Source organism: Mobula hypostoma, chromosome 14 (genome assembly GCF_963921235.1).
Source record: "Mobula hypostoma chromosome 14, sMobHyp1.1, whole genome shotgun sequence".
In the NCBI taxonomy this organism is placed as follows: domain Eukaryota; kingdom Metazoa; phylum Chordata; class Chondrichthyes; order Myliobatiformes; family Myliobatidae; genus Mobula; species Mobula hypostoma.
This window is the reverse complement of record NC_086110.1, coordinates 71,311,847-71,335,327: the sequence shown is the minus strand read 5'-3', so window position 1 is coordinate 71,335,327 and position 23,481 is coordinate 71,311,847.

The following is a 23,481-nucleotide window of genomic DNA, read 5'->3' as shown; positions in this document are numbered from 1 at the left end:
CTGAGATCAGACTAATTGGCCCATAATCTCCTTTCTTCTGCCTCTTTCCCTTCTTGAAGAGTGGAGTGACATTTGCAAATTTCTATTCCTTTGGAACAATGCTAGAATTAATTGGTTATTGAAATATCATTATTAATGCCTCCACAATTGCTTCAGCCATCCCTTTCAGAATCCTAGGGTGGACACCATCTGGTCCAGGTGACTTATCAACCTTCAGATCTTTTAGTTTCTCAAGAGCCTTCTCCCTAGTATTGGCAACTTCACACACTTTTGCCTTCTGACACTCTCGAAATTCTGGCATATTGCTGGTGTCTTCCACAGGTAAGACTGATGCAAAATACTTACCAGTGGACCATTTAATAGACTTACTACTGCGGAGCAGGAGCCGTCATTGGGCCTAGTGCTTCAGAATCTGAATCAGGTTTAATATCACTGGCATCTGTCGTGAAGTTTGTTGTTTGTGGGCAGCATTACATTGCAATGTGTAGTGATAAATTGCAATATGAGGTATATTGCATAATGCATTAAATAAGTAGCGCAAAAAGAGAGGGAAAAGATGTACTGAGTTGTTGTCAATGGGTTCAGTGTCCATTCAGAAATTAGACTTTTCAATCTTTTGCCTGATACAAGAGGGAAGAAGAGAGAAAGTCCAGGTTTGGTGAAGTATTTCTAGGGCTTGGGCTATTGTTTAGAGCCATTTAGGATCAGCTTTGATGGACACTTTAGCCGATGAGTGGGTCTAAATAGCCTATTTCCCTGCTTTGTATGTCATCAAGGATACTTGCAAATTTCTACAGATGTACAGTAAAGAGCATTCTGATTGGTGACATCACTGCCCGGTGTGGAAGCTCCAATCCACAAGATTGCAGGAGGCTGTGGACAGTTATAGGCTCAGCCGGCTCCATCACCAGCATATCTCTGCCTGTCAAAATGACAAATGTGATAGAAATCTGGCGCACAGTTTACATAGTTCCAAAAGGCTTCTGCAGGTAGCTGTGTAATGAGCTCTGCTGGCTTGTGTGGGAAGCTGGAAAGTGTTGGGCTCCGAGCTTTTTAGAGCACCTGAATTGGTTAATTCTTGTTTAACGAGATTGGTAATTGTTTAGAGTTCCTTGTGTTTTTCTTGAATGACTCTTTCTTTATAACGTGGTTTCCTGGCACGTTCTGTTAAAGGTAAGACTCTTGGCAGTGTGGAGGATCAGAAGGATCTTGGGGTCCGAGTCCATAGGACGCTCAAAGCTGCTGTGCAGGTTGACTGTGTGGTTAAGAAGGCATACGGTGCATTGGCCTTCATCAACTGTGGGACTGAGTTTACAAGCCGAGAGGTAATGTTACAGTATATAGGACACTGGTCAGATCGCACTTGGAGTACTGTGCTCAGTTCTGGTCACCTACTACAGGAAGAATGTGGAAACTATAGAAAGGGTGCAGAGGAAATTTACAAGGATGTTGCCTAGATTGGGGAGCATGCCTTATGAGAATAGGTTGAGTGAACTCAGCCTTTTCTCCTTGGAGTGATGGAGGTTGAGCAGTGACCTGATAAAGGTGTACAAGATGATGAGAGGCATTGATTGTGTGGATAGTCAGAGGCTTTTTCCCAGGGCTGCAATGGCTAACACAAGAGGGCATAGTTTTAAGGTGCTTGGAAGTAGGTACAGAGGAGAAGTCAGGGTTAAGTTTATTACACAGAGAGTGGTGAGTGTGTGGAATGGGCTGCCGGCGACAGTGGTGGAGGCGGATACTATAGGGTCTTTTAAGAGAGTCCTGGATAGGTACATGGAGCTTAGAAAAATAGAGGGCCATGGGTAATCTTAGGCAATATCTAAATTAAGTACATAGTAGACACAGCATTGTGGGGTGAAAGGACGGTATTGCGCTGTCCGTTTTCTATGTTTCTATGTTTCTACGTATGTTTAAGCTCACTAAGTTTATTTTGATTGGCTCGGGGATTCCATGTTACATTTAAACGTGTGCCCTGTTAGCAATGTTACGTCTCGCAGTGCCGCTTGACTGAGCCTCTGATGTTCTGTTCTCTGGTCACCTTCCCTACCTTGGAGTTTAACTTTGCTCCGCACTTGCATTCTGACATTGCCAGCGCACATCATGATAAACTGGAACATTGCTGCGAGAACCTGGGCACTGAGTACAAAAAGACGGCTGGGATCATTGACAGGAAATGCTGCATGGGGTGTCGGCCTCTGATTTTCAACACTGAGGAATGGAATAAAAGGAGAAAAGTGAAACATCTGAGGAGTATTTGATGGCTCTGGCTCTGTACTCACTGGAATTCAGAAGAATAGGGAGCAATTTCATTGAAGCCTGTCAAATATTGAAAAGGCCTAGTTCGAGTAGACATGACAAGGATGTTCCCAGTATTGGGAGCATCTAGGACCAGAGGGCACAGCTCAGATTAGAAGCACATCTTTTTTGAACAGAAATGAGAAGGTATTTCTTTGAGTCTGTAGAATTCATTGCCACAGATAGCTGTTAGAGGACAAATAATTCAAAGCTCAAAGTAGATTTATTATCAAAGTAAAAGCCGTGGATGAACCAGGAGGTACATCGTCTGCTCAAGGTGAAGGCTAGATCTGTGGCATTCTAGTCTGGCAGCCCAGGCCTGTACCAGAAATCAAGGTATGATTTGCAGAGGGCAATTTCAAGGGCGAAGAGACAATTCTGAACAAAGTTGGAGATGACATCAGATACACACAACTCTGGCAGGGTCTGTAAGACATTCCTTCCTATAAAACAAAGCCCAATAGCATGAATGGCAGCAATGTTTCACTACCAGATGAACTCAATGCCTCCTCTGTCTGCTTTGAAAGGGAGAACACAACTACAGCTGTGAAGATCCCTGCTGCACCTGATGACCTTGTGATCTCTGTCTCAGAGGCCAATATGTCTTTAAAGAGAGTGAACCCTCGCAATGTGGAAGGTCCCGATGGAGAACCTGATAAGGATCTGAAAACCTGTGCCAACCAACTAGCGGGAGTATTCAAGGACATTTTCAACCTCTCACTGCAACGGTTGGAAGTCCCCACTTGCTTCAAAAAGGCCACAATTATACCAGTGCCTAAGAAGAATAATGTGGGCTGCCTTAATGAATATCGCCCAGTAGCACTCACATTGACAATGATGAAATGCTTTGAGAGGTTGGTCATGACTATACTGAACTCCTACCTCAGCAAGGACCTGGACCATTTGCAATTTGCCTATCGTCACAATCGGTAACGGCAGATGTAATCTCCATGGCTCTCCACACGGCTTTGGACCACCTAGACAACACAAACACCTATGTCAGGATGCTGTTCATCGACTATAGCTCAGCATTTGATACCATCATTCCCACAATCCTGACTGAAAAGTTGCACAACCTGGGCCTCTGTAGCTCCCTCTGCAATTGGCCCCTCAACTTCCTAACCGGAAGACCACAGTCCGTGCAGATTGGAGATAATATATCCTCCTCGAAGACTACCAACACTGGCGCACCTCAGAAGTGTGTGCTTAGCCCACTGCTCTACTCTCTGTATACACATGACCGTGTGGCTAGGCATAACTCAAATACCATCCACAAATTTGCAGATGATACAGCCATTGTTGGTAGAATCTCAGGTGGTGACTACAGGGCATACAGGAGTGAGATATAGCAACTAGTGGAATGGTGCCACAGCAACAACCTGGCACTCAACATCAGTAAGATGAAAGAGATGATTGTGGACTTCTGGAAGGGTAAGATGAAGGAACACATACCAATCCTCATAGAGCGATCAGAAGGGGAGAGAGTGAGCAGCTTCAAATTCCTGGGTGTCAAGACTTCTGAGGATCTAACTTGGTCTCAACATATCGATGTAGTTATAAAGAAGGCAAGACAGCAGCTATACTTTATTAGGAGTTTGAAGAGATTTAGCATGTCAACAAATACACTCAAAAATTTCTATAGTTGTATCGTGGAGAGCATTCTGACAGGCTGCACCACTGTCTGGTATGGAGGGGTTACTGCACAGGACCAAAAGAAGTTGCAGAATGTTGTAAATCTAGTCAGCTCCATCTTGAGCACTAGCCTACAAAGTACCCAGGACATTTTCAAGGAGCGGTGTCTCAGAAAGGCAGTGTCCATTATTAAGAACATCCAGCACCCAGGGCATGCCCTTTTCTCACTGTTACCGTCAGGTAGGAGGTACAGAAGCCTGAAGGCACACACTCAGTGATTCAGGAACAGCTTCTTCCCCTCCACCATCCAATTCCTAAATGGACATTGAAGCTTTGGACATGACCTCACTTTTTTAATATATAGTATTTCTGTTTTTGCACATTTAAAAAAAATCTATTCAATATGCATAATTGATTTACTTGTTTATTTATTATTATGGTTTTATTTTATTTATTTTTTTCTCTATATGCTAGTTTATGCATTGCATTGAACTGCTGCTGCTAAGTTAACAAATTTCACGTCACATGCTGGTGATAATAAACCTGATTCTGAATGTTGAGGTTTTAAGAAAATGTTATAGGCAGGAATCAGAGAGTGGGAGTAGATGAGTCAGTAAACCAGACCAACCTCTTGGAGGATCTGGGAGATCATGGGGTCCGTGTCACTCAAAGCTGTGCAGGTTGACAGTGCTGTTAAGAAGGCGTCTGGTGTTTTGGCATTCATCAACCGTGGGATTGAGTTCAAGAGCTGTGAGGTAATGTGAAATTCTTCAGCCTTACTGGGCTGAGAAGTGGCAGATAGAGTTCAACCCAGATAAGTGTGAGGTGGTTCATTTTGTTAGGTCAAATATGATGGCAGGATATAGTATTAATGGTAAGACTCCTGGCAGTCTGGACGATCAGAGGGACCTTGGGGTATGTGTCCATAGGACACTCAAAGCTGCTGTGCTGATTGACTATGTGGTTAAGAAGGCATACGATTTGATTCTATCATTGGTAACCCAAAAATAGCAGTAACTGGGTGAGGTTGTAAATCTATATTCAAAACCGTTGAGGTAATATCAAAAGTATCTTTCCAATATTTTTCAACAAAGGACATGACCAATACATGTGAGTTAAAGAAGCTATCTCAGAATGACATCTGTCACATATTGGATTTATATAAGAGTAATACGAGATAATTTATCTTTGGACATATGAGTCCTGTGCACTACTTTAAATTGTATCAAACAACAGGAATTCTGCAGATGCTCTAACCTATAGATATCTAAAAAAGTGAGATCTAGGCAAATTATATTTATTAGATAGTTGTTCGAAGGACATAAATCAATTATCCAAAAATAAATCACAAAATCGTACAAAACCTTTGATTTTCCAATCTAAATAAGCAAATCATTTAACCTCTTCAGCTCGTCGGATGATTGCATTTCTTACATTGATGGCTAGAAGATCTATTTTGCTGAATTGGAAAGAGATTAATCCTCCTACCACATTTTATTGGTTTTCTCAAACTATGCTGTGTTTAAATTTGGAGAAAACTAGAAGTGTTGTTTATGATCCCTCTATTAAATTTGAAAAGACTTGGAGGCCATTTATTCAACATTTTCATATGACGTAATTTAACCTTTTCCAAACTTATTTTATTTCTTTCCTCCCACAGGCAGTCAGACTGCTAAATAGCTGCTCCACCTGACTCTGCTTTGGACACTTTTAACTTGCACTGGACACTTATAACTGATTTTAACTGACATGTGGCTGTTGTGTTTTACTATTTATTGTTATGTTTATTATTTAGTGTTGCGTTTGTTATGTTATGAATTGCACTGCCCCTGAGAAACACTGTCTCATTCTGCCCTGCAGAGCTGATGTATGCTTAGAATGACAATAAAGTTTTTTTGAATCTTTTTGAATCTTTTGAATATTGGTTGAGAGGAATGAAGTCGTCAACACTAAGGTTTTCTCCTTTCTCTTTTTTTTTGTGTGATGTTACAAAACAGCCCATGTCTTTTTTTTTAGTTTAGTTGCTTAATTCTGTTTAGATTAGTTTAGTTGCTTAATTCTGTTTAGATTAGTTTTTTCTGGGGGGGGGGTATTTTTTTTTTTCCTTTTTCATGTTATTTTTAGATATTTTTCTTTGTTTTATATTGTTCATCTGTATCCTATATGATTGGGAGTTTTATCATTTAATGTCAACTGGCTTTATAATTAGTAATGCTAATTATAACAATGTATTCCCAATAACTTTGTACCATTACCATGTTATGTTTATTTTTATGAAACTAATAAAACTAATAAAAATTGAAAAAGAAAGAAAGAAGAAGGCATATGGTGTATTGGCCTTCATCAACCGTTGGATCGAGTTCAAGAGCCAAGAGATAATGTTACAGCTATACAAGACCCTAGTCAGATCCTGTGCATTAGAGGAAGGATTTGGATACTATAGAGAGTGTGCAGTGGAGATTTACAAGGATGTTGCCTGGACTGGGGGGCATGCCTTAGGATGAGTGTACTTGGCATTTTCTCCTTGGAGCGACAGAGGACGAGTGGTGGCCCTGATAGAGGTGTGTAAGACATGAGAGGCATTGATCATGTGGATAGCCAGAGGCTTGTTCTCAGGGCTGAAGTATCTAACACGTGAGGGCATAGTTTTAATGTGCTTGGAAGTAGATACTGAGGAGATGTCAGGGTTAAGTTTTTCATACAGAGAGTGGTGAGTGAGTGGAATGCTCTGCCAGAGATGGTGGTACAGGTGGATACAATAGGGTCTCTTAAGAGACTCTTAGATAGGTACATGAAGCTTAGAAAAATAGAGGGCTGTGCATAGGGAAATTCTAGAGTAGGTTACATGGTTGGCACAACCTGTGGGCTGAAGGGCCTGTAATGTGCTGTAGATTTCTATATACTATGCTCTATAATTGCATGAAGATATTTTTATACTCAATCTGTTTGCAATAAAGGACAACAATTTCCCTTACAGTTTGTCCAAACCTGCATGTTAACCTCCAATGCTTTATTTACAAGCTCATTTTATATTTTTACCACTCTTGTGGATGGACTCACATTTCACCACTTTATCTTCCATCTGCCAAGCCTTTGTCTATTCATGTAGTCAGCAATATGATTCGCATCTAATATGGACAGGTGTGTTGAAGCTCCAATCCCATGGCAGCTCACTACTCCCAGAGACCAATCCGAATATTGGTTTTGGCATTGGTTTATTTTAAGTTCAAGTTTATTGTCATTCAACCATACGCGTGTATACAGCTGAACGAAATAGTGTTCCTCTTGGGTCAGGGTGCAAAACACAGTACATGCATTCCCACACAGCAGGCAGCATACATAGATACAATAGCATATTCAGTCACCAAAAATATTATTGTTACATATACCAAGAAACAGTGAAATACTTGTCTTGCATTGTTTACACAGATCAAATCACTACACAGTGCATTGAGCTTGAGTAAGATAAAGCAACAACAACGCAGAGTAAAGTGTAAAAACATGCAGTGCAGGTAAATGATAAAGTGAGAGATCATAGTGAGATATATTGTGAGGTTAAAAGTTCATCTTGTCATATAGGAGTCTGATAACAGTGGGATGGAATCTGTTGTTAAGCTTGATGGCATATGCTTCAGGTTATTGTATCTTCTGCCTGCTGGGAGAGGGGTGAAGAGAGAATGTCTGGGGTGGGTAGGTGGGCTCTGGGCTGGCTGCTTTACTGAGGCGGTGAGAAGTACAGACAGAGTTCGTAGAGTGGAGGATGGGTCCTGTGTGGTGTGCTGAGCTCTGTCCACAACTCTACCTTTTCTTCTGGTCACGCACAGAGCAGTTGCCATACCAAGCCATGTTGCTTTTTATGGTGCATTGATAAGAATTGGTAAGGGTTGACAGGAACATGCTGAATTTCTTTTGCCTCCCTGAGGATGTAAAGTGTTGGTGAGCTTTCGAGGTCATGACCTCAATGTGGCTGGACCAGGACAGGCTAGAAGCTGGAACCACTCAAAGCTCTCAAACTCAAAACCTTTGATAACAGGAACACGTGCACTACCCCCTCACCCAACTCTTTTCTGAAGTCAATAACCAGCTCTTTTGGTCTGTTGACATTGAGGAAAGGTAGTTGTCATGACACCATGTCATGAGGAATATAGATATGGTGAATGCAAGCTGGCATTATCCATTGAGATTGGGTGAGACTAGATCCAGTGTGCACAGATTAAGGGTGAAAGGTGAAACATTTAAGGGGAACATGTGAGGGGAAATGTGAGGGTGCAGTGAGTGTGGAATGATCTGCCAGCAGAACTGGTGAATGCAGAGTTGACTGCAACATTTAAGACAAGTTTAGATAAGTACATAGATCAAAGTGATATGGAGGTCTACGGTCCTGCTCTGGTCACTGAGACTAGGCAGAATGACAGTTCAGCACCATTAGATGGGCTGAAGGGCTTGTTTCTGTTCTGCAGTGCTCCATGACTTAATGATTCTATGTCACTAAGCTCTCTATCTTCCTGTACACTGACTCATCGTTATGTAAGATACACGTGTAACCGTGTGGATGGGGTTAGAGCACTGGGAATAAATAAGAATCCATTCAAATTGACAGTGCCTGGAGCACCAAAACAAGCCTGAGAAATGAAAAGTGTTTTGATTTAGTTCTAAGTCAATAAAGCAATAAATTTGTAACCCTTGACTTTTAATCACATCATGTAACAATCCACAAAGGCAATTGTGACTTCTTCACTGAAGGGAATTCTCTCCTAAAACTACTTCAGCTCTCTTTCCTCCTTTCTGGTGACCTCACCTGTCTGAATAACGTTGCTCAGTGGAAAATGCTGTTCAGATTATGCTGTTCTGATTAACCAGGGCACAAATGGCTAAAAAATGAGAAAGCGGGCATAATTTTAAGATGCTCAGAGGGAAACATCAGGGGTACGTCAGAATATCGGGGGTAGGGAGTAGTGGGGATGTGGAGTGCCCAGCCAGGAGTGGTGGTAGAGGCTCATTCGTTAGAGGTATGTATGAGACTCTGAGATTGGCATATAATTGACACAACTAAAGAAACATCTTACAGGCAGTGGCAGGAATTGAACCTAATCAGTGATTGCTAGTACTGCAGAGTGATGCACTAACTGCTGCGCTACCATACTGCCACCAAGGGTTAGAGTTGGCGTTAGCTATAGGGGATGGTCTCAGCAAACGGTCCAATGATCCCATTAAGACTATTAAATTGTTCACGGGAGAATAAATTGGGTTCTTGCGGGTCTGGCTGGTGGTGCAACAACATCAGCGCCGGACCCAGGAGCGGAGGTTCCCAGGTTCGAAAACAGTCGGGTCCGCTCCCGAGTACACTATCCACCTGTGCTGGGTTGAGTGTCCAGATCGCAACTTGACCTGGTAAAATAACGGGAAAATACTGCGAAAATGTCTGTGTGAGAAGTGGGTGCCCACATAGTCAGTCAGTCAGTCAGTCAGTCCCTCTCTCTCTTTCCACACCTTGTATAAAGCCATGAAAAAGACATCATCGCGGACACACACAGACGCACACGTACAGACTCGCATGCACGCAGGCACACGCCAAAATAAATAAATAAACAAATAAATTGGGTTCTTGACCTCATAGTCTACTTCATTATGATCTTGTATGTTATTGTTTATATGCACCACATTTTCTCTGCAGCTGTAACATTATATTCTGCATTGCTATGGTTTGACTTTGCTCTACCTCAATATACTTCTCCGAGTATCATCTCCTTGTTGTGTTGGAGAGGCTTGTGTGTTCCTGAGGTCCAGAGAGTGATGCCATCTGGAGTTTAGATCCTGGTGGTGCTACCCATGATGGTGAGGTCAAGGAGGAGGTTCCTGACAAAGAGTGATCCAACCAGGACCTCAGTGGTGGAGATGGCGGAAGATGATGACACATCACAATGGCAGTGAAGATAGAGGAAGATTGCAACAGAGAAGGGTCCTCAGTCATCTTGCATTCCACGCCACTGGACCCTGACTCTGCTCTGTCAAGGACCATTTGGTGACTACCCATGCATCAGCCTCTCCACATTAAACAACGTCATGCAAAGGTGTTTTCCATCAAGGGAATAAATCCTTGAAAGAACATCATACTCAGCTCGAGTGACCACGCTACTGCTACTGGGTAATTATCTGATCTGTATGAACATTTTTCAAACAACCTTTTCACTGGATCTTGGTACATGTGACAATAATAAACTAATGCCAATATCGATAATCATTCATCTGTTCTATGTTCAGCTGTCAGCCAAATTTTCAATGCTGGTTTACTGTTAGGATAGGAAGTCAGTAGGGTTTAAGCTTGCAGTTAGTAGCCATTGATTGGAAGAAAAAGTTAAATGAATTCTGTCAAACATTCTCAATCATCATTCAGTAAATTTTGTGCGGAAGCCAAATGAGCTCAAAACCAATTGAGCTTTTGAGCTACCTTCATAGTAAATCATTGGTTCTCCTGAGGCTAAATATTTCTGGATGGTTGCATCACTACCTGGAATATAGGCTCCAATGCACAGGGTGTTGTAGACACAGCCAGCTCCATGACAGACACAACTGTCTCCACCATCGAGGACACCTCAAAAGGCTGTGCCTCAGGAAGGCAGCATCCACACCATCCGGGGCTTTCCCTCTTCTCATTACTACCAGCAGGAAGGAGGTACTGGAGCCTGAAGACTCACTCTCAATGATTCAGAAACAGCTTCTTCCCCTCTGCCAATCAGATTTCCGAACAGTCCACGAACACGACCTCACCATTCCTCTTAATGTTTGCACTATTTATTTATTTTGTAATTTCTAGTAGTTTTATGTCTTTAAACTGCTGTTGCAAACAACAAACTTCACATCATAGGACAGTGATAGTAAACCTGGTCTGACACATAACCCCCTCACTGTGTATGGAAAACCTGATCAATCTCACTCTACCATTGACTATGGACAATACGTCTTACTTCCCTTTTTCCTGTGTTTCTGGACTGCCAGCCTCATACATTGAATGATTGCAAAGTGAGAAATGACTTGTGTTGTGCTTCTCACTAACCTCATTTCTGACTGATTGCACTCCCACCCAAGTCAGGAACTTGCTAACACAAGGAACTCCAGCCTAGAGTTCAGCCCAGTGCAGAGTAAAGGATGCACCACATGCCTTGACATTCAGATTTGACATCTACTCAATGTCCTGACTGCCCTGCAAAGCGGATGGAAAATATTCCACAACAATACATGGGTGAACCCTAGAGACAATATTCTGGTCAATGTATATTGGTATTAGAATTGGTTTCTTATTGTCATGTGTACTGAGATACAGTGAAAAGCTTGTCTTGCATGTTTGTCATACAAATCAGATCATTACGCAATGCATTGAGGTAGATCTCTGTAAAACAATAACAATGTAGATTAAAATGTAAAATCTACAGGAAAAGTGCAGTGCAAAGATGCAAAAGCATAATGAGGTAGATTGTGAGGCCAAGAGTTTATCTTATTGTACAAGAGGTCCATTCTAAATTCTGATAACAGCAGACTAGAAGCAGTCCTTGAGCCTGGAGGTTTATTATTTTGGGGTTTTGTATCTTCTGCCTGATAGGCGAAGGGAGAAGAGAGAATGTCTGGAGTAGGAGGTTCTTTGATTTTGCTCAGGCAGTGAGAAGGATAGTCAGAGCTCACAGAGGGGGGGGTTGTTTCCTGTTATGTGTTGAACTGTGTCCACGAGGTCTCTGCCATTTCACATTTAGAGCAGTTGCCGTACCAAGCCATTATCTTATCATACAAGAGGTCCATTCAGGAGTCTGATAACAGTGAGATAGAGGCTATCCCTGAGCATGATGGAGCGTTCTTTCAGACTGATTGTCTTTCAAAAGAAAGAGGTGTTGCAGAATTGTGCCTCTGACTACATGAGCTAATCTCACAATGAAAGGGTATAGAGTCAAAGTGTCATAGAGTACTACAGCACAGAAATGGCCGTTCAGCCCATGCAGTCCATGCTAAACAGTTTTTCTGCCTAGTTCCAACTGTACCTGGACCACAGTACTCCATACTTCTCAAATTTCCAACCTAAACTTCTCTTAAACGTGCACCCATCACTTCCACTAGCAGCTCAGTCCACACGCACACCATTCTCTGAGTAAAGAGATTTCCCTCATATTCTCCTTAAATATTTCACCTATGACCTCTAGTTCTCGTCTCACCAAACCTCAGTGGGGGAAAAAAAGCTGAAGATTAAGTACAAACAGAAAACATTGGAAAAACTCAACCATCAGGCAGCATCTGTGCAGACAAAACAGTTAATATTTCTGGTAGCATATCCTTCATCAGAACAGAATAAGGCTAGCAGTTCTTTTGCTTCTGAAATCCTGTTATTTTGACCTGTTCGGTCTTACATGTGGAGTTTAGCGCAACTCCATTGCATATTTATTACCCTACAATATTTAATTTATGCACTTTGTTTATTTATGTGTACTTCATTGGTAGATTTTATCCTTACTTTCCTAAGTTATTTTGTGTTATATGTGTGTTATGTGTACTACTGTTCTTTACACCCTGGTATGGAGAAGCATTGTCTTGTTTGACAGTATACACGTATATAGTTAAATAACAATAAACTTGACAACATGAATAAGGATTTTGTCTACATTGGACCTTCCTGTGTCTAAAATTGTCTCTTGTATTTCCTACATCACCATGGTGATTGCCCTTCAAAGAATATTTTGTTAGTGGCAGTGCGCGCCCAGGGATGACGGAAGTCACTGAAGAAATGCAAATCTTTATTTTAATCCTCAGGATCACCTGCGGAAAGAAACCAACAGTATAAAACGTACTTGTTCCACTTAGTCTGTGCAATATTTGATCAGATTATGCTTGATGGTTAATGCTGTCACTTGGTATGTTCCGTTTTCCTGCAAATGTTTTCCTGTTGTTACCTTAATCAGTATAGGTACTTCTACAAGCCCTATTTATAAAATCACATTCATGTGTATTGATGACTGTGTGCACATTACAAACACGCTAAGCTGTGGCGGAGTTATGAATATTTAAAGCGTTATTCCGTTGTGATCTGGTAAAATGGATGTCTGTCACTTTCAGCTGAGCGAGAGTCTTTGAACGCTGACTAATACTTTCAGTTATTAATTATTTAAGAAACTGTTGAAGTTGGTGTTTCTTTTGCCTTGCATCTATGATTAATGATTACCCACAGGATGGCAGAGATAGAGAGAGAGAGAGAGAGAGAGAGAGAACATTTTCACTCTTCCATAAAGCACGTAGCCTGAAGATAACATACAACTGCTTAACCCATGTACACCCATATACACCAGCGTCCTGCTTATTCAATTTTAATTTGAGTTGCTATCCTTTCAGAACCAGAGTCATGTTTAGTATCATCAGCATACGTTGTGAAATTTGTTAACTTTTTGGTAGCACAATGCAATACATAATAACAGAGAAAAAGCTGTAAGATACAATAAGTACATATTTACTGTATATTAAATTGTTGAATCAAATAAGTACTGCAAAAATAGAAATAAAGAAGTAGTGAGGTAGTATTCAGAACTCAGATGGCTGTTCCTGAATTGTTGAGTATGTGTCTTCAGGCTTCCTGATGGTAACAATCAAAAGAGGGCAGGTCTTGGGTGGTGAAGGTCCTTAATGATGGAACGCTGACTTTTTGAGGCACTTCTCTTTGAAGTTGCCTTGGATACTAAGAAGGCTAGTGCCCATGATGGAGCTGACTAAGTTTACAATTCTCTGCACTTCACTCTGATCCTGTGCAGTCTTCACCCCATACCAAATGGTGAAGCAGCCAGTTAGAATGCTGTCCATGGTACATCTGCAAGAATTTGCGAGTCTTCATTGTTCAGGAATTGAATAATTCCCAAAATCTCAAACTCTGAAAAAAGTCAAGAGGACCATTAAAACATGTTAGCTTTTGCTCAGATATATGAATGTTTCCATTTACATGCAAAGAAGCCTTTCATTTCCAGCAACCTGGGTTCAGTCTGACTTCAGCTGCTGTCTGTGTGGAGTTCGTATGTTCTCTCTGTGTCTACACGGCTTCCCCTTGCTGCTCTGCTTTTCTCCCTCATACCCAAAAAGACACATGGTTAATTGACTGCTGTATGTTGCCCCAGTTTCAAAGTTCAGTGTGAATTTATTGTCAAGGTACATTTTCATAGTCATAGTCATAGTCATACTTTATTGATCCCGAGGGAAATTGAGTTTTGTTACAGTTGCATCTACCAAGAATATAAATATAGCAATATAAAACCATAAATAATTAAATAATAATATGTAAATTATGCCAGATGGAAATAAGTTCAGGACCAGCCTATTGGCTCAATAGGCTACTTATCTATTTAATACTGTTTTTTCATTACTGTCTTGTTTTTAATCTACCACTTTATTTAATTGCCTGAGAGGAAGCCAAATGGAGTTTCATTGTACCTATGTACAATGACAATAAAGATTATTCAATTCTATATGTCACCAAATACTGCCCTGAGATTCATTGTTCCTGCAGGCATTCACAGTAGAACAAAGAAATACAATGGAATCAACGAAAAACTGCACACGAACAAAACCTGACAAGCAACCAATGTGTAAAAGAAGACGAACCGTGAAAATACAATCAATCAATCAGTAAATAAATAACACTAAGAACATAGTAAGTAAGTCAATAAACAATACTGAGTACAGAGGTGAATGGAAGGACCCGGAGGAAATTGAATGGGATAGTTGAAGACAGAGTGCTACAATAGTGTGGCGTGTAGCTCAACACAATAACAGCTTGGGGTATTGGAATTCAACGTTCAATTCCAATGTCCTCTGAAAGAAAGTTTGTACATTCTTCCTCTGTGTGTGTGTGTGTGTGTGTGTGTGTGTGTGTTCTTCCAACTTTTTGTGTGCTGCTCCAGATCCTAGGAAGTGCACTCAAATTTCAAAGTTCAAAGTAAAAATTATTATTACGTCACCACAAACAACCCTGAGATTCTTTTTCTGTGGCACATTTAGCAAATTTATAGACCAGTAATTGTAAACTGTAAACATCAGAAACTGTTAACTGTAAACAAACTATGCAAATGCAGATATAAATAAGTAGCAATAAATAATGTGTATGAAATAACATAACATCCACCAATATTACAATATATCAGAGTCCTTAAATGAGTGTAGCTATCCCTTTTTATTCAAAAGCCTGATGGTTGTGGGATAGTAACTGTTCTTGAACCTCATTGTGCAAACCCTGAGGCATTTGTACCTTCTAGCTTATGGCAGCAGTGAGAAAAGAGCATGACCTGGGTGGTGAGGATCATTGATAATGGATGCTGCTTTTCTATGGCAACGTTTTACGTAGATGTGCTCAATGGTTGGGAGGGTTTGACCAGTGATGTACTGGGCCAGATCCACTACCTTTTGCAAGATTTTCTACTCAAAGGCATTGATGTTCCCCTATCAGGCCATAATGCAGCACTTTCCAATACACATTGATAGAAGCTTGCCATGGTTTTCGAAAACATGCCAAACCTCTGCAGACTCCTGAGGAAGTAGAGGAACTGTCATACTTTCTTTGTAATCATATTTATATGATAGGTCCAGGACAGGTCCTCAGAGATAGTGATACCCAGGAATTTAAAGCTACTGACCTTCTCCACCTCTGATCCAATGATTACTGGCTCATGGACCTCTGGTCTGCAGTGAGAAGTTTTCAAGCTAAGTTTTCAATTTCCCTCCTGTATGCTGATTCTTCACCCACTCTTATACAGCTCACAACAGTGTTGTCATCAGCAAACGTATATATGGTGTTGGAGTTGTATTTAGCCACACAGTCATAGGTGTAAAACGAGTAGAGCAGGGGGCTAAGTACACATCCCTGCTGTGTTCCTGTGCTGATGGAGATTGTGTAGGAGGTATTTTTGTCAATCCGAACTGACTGACAAGTTAGGAAATCTAGGATCCAATTGGACAAAGGAGTATTGAGGCCAGGTCTTAGAGCTTACTGATTAATTTTGAGGGGATGATGGTATTAAATGCCGAAATATAATCAATAAAGAGCATCCTGATGTATGCTTCTCTGCTGTCCAGATTTTCCAGGGTTGTATGAGGAGCCAACAAGATAGCATCTGCTGTAAACCTGCAATTTCGGCAGGCAAACTGGAGCGGATCCAAGTCACCATTCAGACTGGAGCTGATATGTTTCAATACCAACTTTTAAAACACTTCATCACTGTGGATGTAAGTGCCACTGGGTGATCGTCATTTAGACAGGTTACCACTCTTTTCTTGGGTACTTGTATGATGAAAGCCTGCTTGAAGGAAGTGGGTAGGACAAACTGCTGGAGTGAGAGATTGAAAAAATCCACGAGCACACCAGCCAGTTGGTCAGCACAGGTCTGCAGCACTTAGCCAGATACTCTCTTGTGTCTCCAAGCAATGAGCTTGCTCCATAACTCATTGGGAATAGAATAGGCCAATCTACTTCCTCAGGACTTAGAGGCATGTGCTATAAGGAGAGATTGAACAAACTGAGCTGTGATCTTTCTGAGGAGATCTGATAGAGGTTTAGAAGATTATGAGAGGTATCGAGCAGACAGTCAGAAACTTATTTTTCAAGTGTAAGGATATCAAATCCCAGAGGACATTTTTTTTAGATGAGAAGGGGAAATCTCACAGAAGACACGTGCTGCTAGATTTCCTTTTAAAGAGAGAGTGGTAGAGTCTGGAATGGGCTACAAGGTTTGGTGGTAAAGGCAGATATGATAGCGATATTGAAAAGGCACTTAGATATTTGCATGATTGTGCAGAAAATAGAGGGATATGGAAATTGAATAGGCAGAAGGGATTGGTTTAGTTAGGTATTTAAGTACTAGTATAATTGAGCACAATATAGCAATGACTCAAAACAGCAGCATCCATCATTAAGGATCTCCATCACTCAGGGCATGTACCCTTCGCATTGCTGCCAGGAGCCTGCAGACACACACTCAACATTTTAAGAACAGCTTCTTCCCCTCTGCCATCAGATTTCTGAATGGACAATGAACCAATGTACACTACCTCATCGTTCTGTTTTATTTTCTCTCTTTTTGCACACTTATTTAATTTCATATATGTATATAAAATTGTAATTTATAGTTTTTATTATGTATTGCAATGTACTGTTGCTGCAAAGCTACAAATTTCACGAGCTATGGCAATGATAGTAAACCTGATTCTGATGGGTCAATGAGCCTGTTCCTGTGTTGTACTGTTCAAATTTTCTGTATGTTCTATGACTTCAGTAATGAGCACTGTATCCTTCTTGCCAATTCATTATTACAGAGTTCCTCGGTACCTATCCACAATAGAGCAGCAACATTACAGCACAGTGGCTAGTGTAATGTTATTACAGTGCCAACGATCCCGGTTCAACTCCTGCCATTGTCCGTAAGGAGTTTCTACTTTCTCCCTGTTACCATATGGTTTTTTTTCCGGGTGCCCTAGTGTCCTTCAACATTCTGAGACATACAGGTTAGTTGATTAATTAGTAATGGGTGCAATTAGGCAGAGAAGGCTTGTTCGGTCAGAAGGGCCTGTTACCATGTCTCTCAAAATCAATAAGAAGTGGCAAACTTGTGATGAATGGAGATCGTAATGCAGGTGGCTGACAATTTAGAACTAAAGCACAAAAGATCATCCAATATTGCCATTTGTGATTTGAAATGCAGTTGTTTGTCCACTATTATGGTCCATTTCACAGCATCCAAAACACTGGGAAGTAATAATTCTGCAGTAAGGCAGAAAACAGAACAATCTGCAAACAGCCATCGGTATTGACTTGGGATAAATGTGGAAGGCAGAGGTCTTCTCTCAACTATCACTGGGCAGGAGGTACAGGAGTCTTTACACATCTTTCACTAAACATATTTTTCCCTCTCTCTTACCCCTCCCCCGCACTCTGTTTCCCACAGGGGTCGCTCTTTCCATGACTTCCTTTTCTAGTCCTCCCTCCCTTTTGGCACTTATCCTTGCAAGTGTTACACCTGCCCCCACACCTCCTTCCTTTCAATCATTCAGACTCCTAGATGAGGCAATACTGTTAGGAACATCTGCTCTATCCAGTGCTCCTGATATAGCCTCCTTTACATTGGAGAAGCATGACGTAGATTAGGGAACTGCTTCATCAAGCACCTTTGTTCCGTATCCCGGTGGCAACTCATTTTAATTCCCCTTCCAAAATGTTGGTCCAATATCTTCTCTACTGCCACAAAGAGGCCAATCTCAAGCTGGAGGAGCAACACCTCATATTCTGTCTGGGTAGCCTCTGATCTGATGGCATAAGCATCGATTTCTGCAACTTCCAGTAATTTTCCTCACCCTCTCCTTCTCTTTTCTTCCATTCCCTATTTTGCCTCCTCTCACACCCTTACTCTGCTCTTCACCTATCTATCATTTCCATCTGCTGCCCCTCCACCTTCGCTTTCTCCAATAGTCCACTCACCTCTCCTAGCAAATTCCTTCTTCTTCAGCCTTAACTTTTTCCATCCATCACCCCCCGCCAGCGTCTCACTTTATCCTCACCTCCCCTCCCCCACCCGCCCACCTTCTCCATCACGAGGTCTCACTTATGGCCTTGCAGCTTGTAGTTCTTCCCATTCTCCCACCTTCTGATATTGGCTTCTTCTCCTTCCTTTTCAGTCGTGGTGAAAAGTCTCAGACCAAACCATCAATTGCTTATTCCTCTCTATAGATGCTGAGTTCCTCCAGCATTTTGCATGTGTTATTCTGCATTTTCAGCATTTGAAGTATCTTTTGTGTTTATGTAATGTGTTGTAAGGTTTCACAGCTAATGTAATGGCCCCTGGGTAATGTTTCATTGCTAAAGTAATGGTTTCTCTGTAGCAGCAATGTTTGGGTTATGACTAGAGATAACGGGGCTTTAGAATGTGTGCTATCCAATGAGAGGCATGTTGTTCTTTCTTGTGAGTCTGGGGTCTTTTGTTGGGGAGAAATGAAGAGGGAAGACGCGAATGGAGAGAGTTGGTTGACCGCAGGATGGAGTGGATCTGGAGAGAGGGTCGGAGGGTCGGCTACGCTGGGTGGAGGTTGATGGGGAACAAATGGATGAACTGTGACTTCCAAGGTTGCACATTAGACTGTTTCGTGAGAATGGGCCCTTTTCTTTTTTTTGTTTCTTTACTAACCACATAGTCAAATTAAGAATTATAAAGCTCAATCGTTTATTCGCATATTGGGTACTGTTCGTTATTTCATGGTATTGATTTGTAACAGGGGACACATCACACAGCATCCACCCAAACAAGATTTCTTAAGTTTGGTTGGGCCGACGGCTGTCTTCCCCCGGGATCAATAAAGTATGACTATGACTGTGACTATGACTATTAAGTCGCTAACCGAACCGAGAGTTACAATTCTGGAGGCACATAGTCTGATGGAATGGAGTAGTTACAGATCCGTCTAAGACAGAGGTGGTGACCACTTGGCCAAGACTCCAGAATGTGAGAACTCTGTGCTCATTCTTTGTGTTCTATGGTTACTATTGGAGGTTCGTGAAATACTACACAAAAGTGAGTCACCCGTTGAATCAGCTTCTGTGTGGTTACCCGCCCTCGGGGAAGAAAGAGAGGGGGAAATAGGACAGGAGGATGGCGAGTATCTTAGCCCATCAGAGCCCTTTGGACTGAGGTGGGATTCAAAATGTGAGGATGCCTTTCAGTTGCTGAAGGAGTTGCCAACCCAGGCAGCAGGTGCTGGTTTTTGCGGACCCTCGATTGCCATATGGACTGCACATGGATGCCAGCCGAGAGGGCTTTGGGGGCATCCTGTTTCAGGATCAGTGCTCCGGGTTGAGACCCATTGCAGTTGTCAGCCAGAGTCCATCACTGTCCGAGAAAAACTACCCCATGCACAAGATGGAATTTCTGGCATTGAAATTGGCAGTGGCTAAGCTGAGTGACTACCTCTACAGGGCCAAGTTCGAGGTGAGGATGGATAACAACTCCCTAATTTATATCCTGACCTCGGCAAAAATGAATGCCACAGGCCATCGGTGGTTGGCGGTGTTGTCTGCCTGTGATTTCAGCCTGAAGCACCGGCCAGGACGCCAAAACATTGATGCGGATGCTTTGTCCTGATGGGCGCATGAGGGACTGGACAGGGACGAGGAGTGGGAGAGCGTTCCTGCCCCTGGGGGTGAAGGCCATGTGTCAGTTTGCCATCACCATGAAGGCGGGGGAAAGGAGGGGTAGGATCGAGTGGTGGATCAATTGGGAGCTTCTGATGACACCATTCCCCAAGTTTACTGTAACCTGACTGCTCTGAAGACAAATCAGCTGCCAGAATTGAGATCTGGGAAGTGGCAGCTGCTCAGCGAGGTTAGATTAGATTAGATTCAACTTTATTGTCATTGTACCGAGTACAGATACAAAGCCAATGAAATGCAGTTAGCATCTAACGAGAAATGCAAAGAATAGTGTTATTTACAAAATAACTGCGAATAAAAAGTAGGTGCTACAGCTCACAAATATAAAAGTACTGAGACAGTTTAATATGGGTGCAAGACTGCTTAGCGCTGTGATGTGAGGTTCAGCAGGGTCACAGCCTCAGGGAAGAAGCTCTTCCTGTGCCTGCTGGTGCGGGACAGAGGCTCCTGTAGCGCCTACCGGATGGGAGGACAGTAAAAAGTCCATGGTTAGAATGAGATGCATCCTTGATAATGCTTTTCGCCCTGCCCAGGCAGCGTTTATGGTAGATGTTCTCAATGGTGGGCAATTGGGTGCTGATAATCCGCTGGGCAGTTTTCACTACACGCTGGAGTGCTTTGCGGTCCAATACGGGACAATTACCATACCACACTGAGATGCAGTTGGTGAGTATGCTCTCAATGGTACAGCGATAAAAGTCCGTCAGTATCCTGGGATAGAGGTGAGCTTTCTTCATGCTCCTCAGGAAATAAAGGCACTGTTGCACCTTTTTGCTCAGGATGGAGGAGTTCAGGGACCAGGTGAGATTCTCGGAAATGTGGACACCAAGGAATTTGAAGCTTGATATGCGCTCCTCTACAGCTCCGTTAATGTAGATGGGGACATGAGTGTGGCTCCTAGCATGCCTGAAGTCCACAATGATCTCCTTGGTCTTCTGGGTGTTAAGGGTCAGATTGTTGTCGGCACACCACGCAGCCAGGTGCTGGACCCCGTCCCTGTAGGCCGTCTCGTCATCCCCTCTGATCAGGCCAAGCACCGTGGTGTCGTCTGCGAATTTGATTATGGAGATAGAACCATGTACAGGAACGCAGTCATAGGTGAAAAGCGAGTACAGAAGAGGGCTCAGCACACAGCCTTGAGGCACGCCGGTGTTCAGGGTGAGAGTGGAGGAGGAGAGGTTGCCTAACTTAACTGATTAGAGTCTGTTAGTCAGAAAGTCCGAGGTCCAATTGCAGAGGAATGAGCTGATACCAAGTTGGCGAAGTTTGGCAATCAGCTTGGAAGGGATCACAGTATTGAATGCCGAACTAAGGTCAATGAACAGCATTCTGACGTAAGAGTTGGGACTGTCCAGGTGGGTCAGGGCAGAGTAAAGTGCCATGAAGATGGCGTCCTCTGTTGACCTGTTGGTGCAATAGGCAAACCGATAGGGGTCCAGGGTAGTGGGCAGACAGGATTTCAGATGTGATAGATCAAGTTTCTCAAAGCACTTGACTCGGGCATCGGTATCATTTGGTCAGAGGTCGAAAAGGGAGACATGGCTCAGGCAGAGAAGACGAACACGCATCGGTGCCTCCATTACTGAGAGAATGGCCTCGGTTGGAGTTGCGGAACCAGATCCTATACCGGGTCACGTAACCCCGGGCCGACCTCTGCGTTGCCAGCTGGTTCTGGTGGAGAAGTATCGGAGGATTGCGTTGAAGTCACTTCATAATGCTTCTGGACATTTGGGGGTTGAAAAGACCTATGGATTGCTCAGAGACTGGTTTTACTGGACCTGGATGAAATCAGAGGTTGAAGAATGCAGCGAGGTGTGCATTTGATGCATACGGCAGAAGACACTGCCTACGCGGGCAGTTCCCTTGTCCCACTTGCAGATTGTGAGGCTCTTGGACCTGGTGTGTATGGATTTCCTGTCAATAGAACCCGATGACAGCAAGACAATGAATGTCTAAGTCAGCATGGACCACTATACCAGATATGTGCAGTCTTTCCCTGCCAAGAATCAGAGGGTGTCCATGGTGGCCAAAGAGTTATGGGAGAATTATTTCATTTATTATGGCCTTCCCAGGTGGATACATAGTGATCAGGGACAGGATTTCAAGAGCAGACTCATCCATGAGTTACTGGGCATGCTTGGAGTCGAGAAGTCGAGGACCATGCCCTATCATCCGCAGAGTGATCCCCAGCCCAAGAGGTTTAATTGGACTTTGTTAGTCATGCTTGGGACCTTGGAGATCAGCAAGAAGAGCAAGTGGAGTCAACATATTGGACATAGGGTTCACAGTGACAACTCTATCCGAAATGAACCTACTGGGTACTCGCCATACTATCTGATGTTTGGACAGGAGGCAAGGTTGCCCATTGACCTTTGTTTTGGGACTGACAAGGGTGACTTATCACTGAAGGTTTATCTGAAGTATGTGTCTGACATGAGAAGAGAGCTGAAAAGGGCCTATGAATTAGCTGGGGTCATGGCTGCCAAGCAGAATCAAGGAAATAAGAGGAGATATGATCAAAAGGTGAAGTTCTCCCAACTCCTGCTGGCAGACCGGGTCCTCATAAGTAATTTGTGGCTACCTGGGAAACATAAATTGGCGGACCACTGGGTGGCTAAGCCCTATGTGGTGGAGAATCAAATGCCAGGCCTACCAGTTTTCTGGGTGAAACCAGAGGATGGGAATGGGCCTGTCAAGATTCTCCATAAAAAACACCCGCTACCCTTGAGACAAGAGGTGCAGGTAGACCCAGAGCCCGACTTGGAGCAGAAACATGGAGTGACTGCAGGGCCCACAACAGGAGAGGTTAGGCCCCCACCCCTGAGAGGGATACTGATTCAGAGGATGAGGACCTGGATGTGTGGTGTTACGTTCCATTATATTGGCTCGTGTATGTCTAGGGGAAATCCAGCCCAGCATCCGCCTCAACACTCCCCACAGGGTCGGTGGCCACCCGAGTCAATCACAACATCAATCATCAGCCAGCACACCCAGTAAATTTTAACAAATACACTTTATAGATATTACTAATTCTATGACATTAATATACATTTGATACAGAGAGGAAAGTAATGAAAAAAAAAGGCGCCAACACTTATCAAAGTCCAAAGTCCAAGTTCTTTGCGCACTACCGTTGGAGCTCAATTCGACGTCAGACGACCACCCGAATTCCGTCAACTCACGGCTCGGGACCACCCTGAGTGATCGACCGGAGCTTCTCCGCACGTCTGCGGTCCTCCCCGTCTCTCCTCCAACTCCCCCCCAAAAAACCCCGTCTCTCCTCCGACTCCCCGCCAAAACTCGGTCCACAGTCATATCATACAGCATGGTATCCGAAAACAAAACGA